The 6,000-nt window shown below is 38.9% G+C and overlaps 1 non-coding gene across 1 annotated transcript; it reads right to left on the reverse strand.

The window, feature by feature from the left end:
• Positions 1-288: 288 nt before the first annotated feature.
• Positions 289-361, reverse strand: TRNAR-CCU. The gene has a single exon. It is a non-coding gene; the product is annotated as a tRNA-Arg (tRNA).
• Between the last annotated feature and the right edge of the window lie 5,639 nt (positions 362-6,000).

A 6,000-nucleotide genomic window follows, 5' to 3' on the forward strand; every position in this document is an offset into this window, starting at 1 on the left:
AGCATTGTTTACAACCAAAATGTGGAAACAACACAGATATCTGTTGACAGACAAATAGATTAAAAAATATAGTGTATACATATGATGGGATAGTACTCAGCCTTAAAAAAGAAGGAAATTCTACTGTTTGTGACAATGTGGATGGATCTGAAAGACATCATACTAAGTAAAATAGCTCATTCCCAGAACACATATAGCACATGAGATCTGAAAGAGATTTTAAACAGTATTTATTTATTTTTATTTATTTGGCTGTGCTGGGTCTTAGCTATGACTTGTGGGATCTAGTTCCCTGACCAGGGATTGAACCCAGGCCTCCTGCATTAGGAGTGCAGGGTCTTAGCCACTAGACCACCAGGGAAGTCCCTGAAAAAAATTTTTAAATGACCCCCCCAAAAAAGTAGATGGAACAGAATACCAAAATATTACCCTTATTACTGATAAAGCTGATTTAATAGTGAAAGCCTTGTACCTATGGATAGATAAGTGGACAAAAAGCTTCCTAAAGACTCAGAATTTAGCTAACTTACCCTCTGACACACAGGCTCAGATGGACGGGTCAGACTTTCCCACTGGAAGATTTGTGGGATGGGGTAAGAGAAGAGAATATGAATCCCTTATGAACAGGACTAAATTCTTTCAAAATTTACCAATCAAATATATCACTCCTTAGCGCAGAGCTTGTAAGGCTCAGAGAAAGGCTCAGAATGTTAGGCTAATGGAACTCCTTCCACATTAAAGGAAACACCAGGAGGAGAGAAGAAAATGGCCTGTTCCTTTCCTTATGCACACATTATAACTCTCCATCAATTTATATGATGTTTTATTTTCTTTTTTGCCTCTCCATGAGATTAAATATACTTGTAGTCAAGAAATATGCCTTTTCATCCTATACTTTCAATCTGTACAAGTCAAACACTCATGCTTAGCACCAAATAGGTTCAACCTGTTTGTTAAAAGTCCTTGAAGAGAGAAGAGCCAAAGTATCACAGGTTCACTTATGAAAGAATAGCTGTAACAGCAGAAGTGGAGAAGAAGGGAAAATTGAGGTAGGAGACTTCAAAAGAGAGGAGGGACTTCCCTAGTGGTCCAGTGGGTAAGAATCTGCCTTCCAATGCAGGGGACTCAGGTTCTATCCCTGAAAGGGGAACTAAGATCCTACCTGCCGCAGGGCAACTGAACCCACGTGATGCAACCACTGAGCATGTGAGCTCTAGAGCTCTAGCTTGTGAACATGCTGCTCAACACGCTTCTCTTTCCTAGAGAAAGCCCATGAAGCACAAGGAAGACCCAGCAGAGCCAAATGGATTAACGAATTAATTTTTAATAAAAGAGGAAATATTTGAGCTGGACTTTGGGGAACGAGTAGACTCCAACTACACAGAAAAGTCAAAGGCAACAGTTGCATAAATCCAGAGGCATGAGATGGTACAGCAAATCCCTGGATGCAAAAAAAAAAAAAAAAGATCCTTCACAAATGTAGCACAGAATATGGGAGATGAGAGAGCAAGGAGATGAGGCAGTCCTTCACTTTGGAATACTTAATAGAAATACCCAAACACCTAACAGCCAAAAGAGTGACTCTCTCCTTGAGTTCACTGTTTTTCTTTGAGTTGAACTTTAGTCATTGGTGCAGTGTGTATGCTCAGCCATGTCTGACTCTTCATGGCTCCGTGAACTGTAGCACACCAGACTCCTCTCTCTCTATGGAATTTTTCCAGGTGAGAATACTAGAGTGGGTTGCCATTTCCTCCTCCAGGGGATCTTCCTGATCCATGGTTAGAACCCTCTGCTCTTGCGTCTCCTGTATCGGCTGGCAGATTCTTTAGCGGTGCGCCACCTGGAAAGTCCCAGTGGTTAGTGCACTAAGGGACAGCATTCTAAGCCATAGGGAAGTCTCCTTTAGACCTGTCGGCTTACTCTGTGGAATCCAAAAACAACACATTTTAAGGGAACTAAGAGTCTCTGGGCTCACGTCTGGGAAAGCCCAGAATGCTGATATCACTCCAATGGCATGGAGCAGCAAGGAATTGAAGGCCACCAACCTTGGCATCAGGGGAATTCCATGCCACACGTCTGGATAATGAAAAATGAGGGTCTGAAAAGGCTGCTGATGGCTGGTGCTGTGAGTTTTCTACTTAAATGAAAACCAAGAAGATGGGACGATGTTTCCTTTCATTGCACATTCAGGACTTTTAATTTTTTTCATGAAAATAATTATAGAAATATTTCCAGCTTAATATTAAGAAGACCCATATCTGAACCTAACTTCACTGACAATGTATGGAACATATCCCAAATTCTGACTTTAGATAACACTTAAAGCTCTTTCCATAAAATTTCACGGACTCATGTGAAGGCCAGCTATAGAATTTTCCTCCCAGACTGTTTTCTGGGAACAACACCCCCCACCCCTAGGGCTGATAACCTCTCATATTTCTGCTGTGTGACTCTGACCTCTAGCTGTATGTAACTGTTCAGAAATAGGAACGTGATCCACTCAGAGACTTTGGAATCGGGACTGAAATATATAGTCCATCCTCCTATGGGCCTTAGACTGTAAAATTTAAACTTGGAGGCTGAGAATCTGCCATTCATTGCCTTCATGTAGTCTGAATAACAGAGATAGATAATGGGCAGATCAGAAAGAAAGATGCCAACATGGATGGCCAAAAACTTGGCAAAAGATTGGATGCAGCAAAAGAGGGAAAACAAGTCCAGGTTGATGTCTCCGGTTCTGGCCACAAATATTTTGACTTAGAAGAACAGTTAGGAAGAGGCAGTAGATGTTGAAGATTGTTATTACAAAAGTACTAAATGAAATCACGAAAGTTTGTGAACTCCCTAAGAGGGGTCACTGCTAAGATCCTTAGTCTAGATCGTTAAGGCCTCCCCAAAATTAGGGGCAGCAGCAAAGGAGACTCTGGTAAAGGATTGAGTTGAAGATACAAGAGACATGCTCCATGTTCAGGAAAAGACTTGACATTAGATATTCCCTCTCCAATATTTTATTTACCTAAGTTGAATGTTATGTTTGCAAAACTTGGATGTTGTGGAACAGACAAATGAGTGGTTCACTTATTTATTTTTATGGCCCATATTTTACATTTTTATTTGTTTGGAGTATAGTTGGCTTACAATGTTGTGTTAGTTTCAGGTGTGCAGTAAAGTGTTTCAGTTATGCATATATTCATTTTTTCCATATCTTCACCCATATAGGTTACTAAAGAGTATTGAGTAGAGCTCCCTGTGCTATACAGTACATCCTTGTTTGGTTATCTATTTTATATATGGTAATGTGTGTATGTTAAACCCAAGCTCTTAATTTATACCCTCTTCTTCCTCCTTGGTAGTCATAAATTTGTTTTTGAAATCTCTGAGTCTGTTTCTGTTTTACAAATAAATTCATTTGTATCATTTTTCAATTAGATTCCACATGTGACTGATATATGGTGCTTGTCTTTCTCTGACTTACTTCACTTAGCGGGATAATAGCTAGGTCCATCCACGCAAATGGTGTTATTCCATTCTGTTAATTTGATTTGAGAGTGTTGCTCATATATATGGAGAAGGCAGTGGCCCCCCACTCCAGCACTCTTGCCTGGAAAATCCCATGGACGGAGGAGCCTGGGGGGCTGCAGTCCATGTGGTCACGAAGAGTCGGACACCACTGAGCGACTTCACTTTCACTTTTCACTTTCATGCATTGGAGAAGGAAGTGGCAACCCACTCCAGTGTTCTTGCCTGGACAATCCCAGGGACGGGGGAGCCTGGTGGGCTGCCGTCTATGGGGTCGCACAGAGTCGGACACGACTGAAGCGACTTAGCAGCAGCAGCAGCAGCAGCTCATATATACTCTTTGTGGGAATGTAAGCTGTTTGAAGGAATTAAAATAGTCACATACATAAACTTTGACCCAGTAAAGTGGAAACACTGAGTTGCCTACTCACTGGACCCGCCCACCCTAGCGGAGGTCCCAGCTAGAGGGTGACTTAGCCATTGTGTAGCTAATGTTCAGCGTGGGACTCATGCTGGGCCACCTCTCTCATTATAGGGTTATTGAGTTTAACAATCATTTCAAAGAACCATCTCTTTATTTCATGGATTTTCTTTATTGCTTTTCTGTTTCTAATTTGTTGACTTTGACTTATCTTCTTGCATCTCTTTTACTTTCTTTACTTTTATTTGCTTTTCTTTTCTAGTTCATTAAGGCGGAAGTAGAGTTCATTGATTTAGACCTTTTTTCTTTTCTACTGTAAGGCATTTGGGGCTATAGATGTTCTCTTAAGTACTGCTTGAAACCACTAATTTTAGTGTTGGGTTTTCATTTTCATTCAGTTTATGTGCGTGCTAAGTCACTTCAGTTGTGTCCAACTCTGTGCAACCCTATGGACTGTAGCCTGCCAGGCTCCTCTGTCCATAGGCTTCCACAGGCAAGAATACTGGGTGGATTGCCATGGCCTCCTCCAGAGAATCTTCTTGACCTAGGGATGGAATCTGGGTCTCCCGCATTGCAGGCAGATTCTTTACCGTCTGAGCCACTGAGGAAGCCCCTTTATTCAGTTTAACAATTTTAAATTTTCTCTTTGGATTTATCTATAACCTATGAGTTATTTATGAATATTAGGTTGGACTGCTTAGAGGTTTCCAGCAATTTTCCTGATATTAATTTATAATTTAATACCATGTGGTTATAGAACTGATTTTCTATGACTTGACTCTTTTACGTTTATTAGGATTCGTTTTATTATAATACATTGTCTACCTTGGTAAATGTTTCATTGATTTTTGAAAGTGTATTCTGCCATTGTTGGGTATAGTATTCTAAAATTGTCAATTAAGTTAATTTGATTAACAGTGTTATGCAAATCTTCTAGATACTTTCTGTCTACATTTTCTATCAATTATTAAAATCTCTGACTTTATAATAAGTGTGGATTTGTTTTTCTCCTCTCACCTTATCACTTTTTGTCTCATGTATAATGAAGCTTAATTATCTGTTACATAAACATTTAAGATTGTTATATTGGTGAATTGACCACTTTATCACTTGGTGAATTGACCACTTTATCATTATTAAATGACCCTCCCTATGACTGGTAGTATTTTTTGTTCTAAAATCTACATTTTCTGATATTAATATAGCCATTCTAACTTAATCTTCACTAACATTAACTAATTAACATTGTATATAATTTTCCATTTTAATTTCACCTATTTGTTTGATATATATTCTTATAGCTGGGTATGATCTTCTCTGGTAGCTCAGCTGATAAAGAATCCACCCACAATGCAGGAGACCCCACTTCGATTCCTGGGTCAGGAAGATTCCCTGGAGCAGGGATAGGCTGCCCACTCCAGTATTCTGGCCTGGAGAATTCCATGTACTGTATAGTCCACAGGGTCGCAAAGAGCCGGACACGACTGAACCACTTTCACTTCACTTCATTTCATAGCTGGGTATATGATGTATATCCATACACCTGGATTTTTCTCTTTATCACCATAATAGTGCTATCTTTTAATTGGGATAATTAAACTATTTCTAATTTGTATGGTGATTTAAAATTTACCAGCTGACTTTTTTATTTATTCCATCCATCTTTTGTTCTCTTTCCCCTTTCTTTATGCTCTCTTTTGAATTAATTGCATATCTTTTTATTTTTCCATTTTATCTCTTTTGTTGTATTATTTTAATGGTTGAATTAGGTTCATAAACTATGCCTTTGACTTATCGTAATCAGTGTTCAAGTAATATTATGCCACTTTACATATATTAAAAGACTTTTACAACAATATACTTCCATTATCTGCCTCCTGAATTTTAACTACTGTTATCACAGTTTATTTCTACCCGTGTAATAAGCCTCACATTACACTGCACTTTTGCTTGCTTTAAACAATAAATTTTCTTCCAAAGAAATTTAAATAATAAGAAAAAATGTATATTTTCCATTTCTCCACATAGTTACCGTTTCTAGGCTCTTAATTCCATTGTGA

This window comes from Oryx dammah, unplaced genomic scaffold, assembly GCF_014754425.2.
Source record: "Oryx dammah isolate SB20612 unplaced genomic scaffold, SCBI_Odam_1.1 HiC_scaffold_15, whole genome shotgun sequence".
Classification (NCBI taxonomy): Eukaryota; Metazoa; Chordata; class Mammalia; order Artiodactyla; family Bovidae; genus Oryx; species Oryx dammah.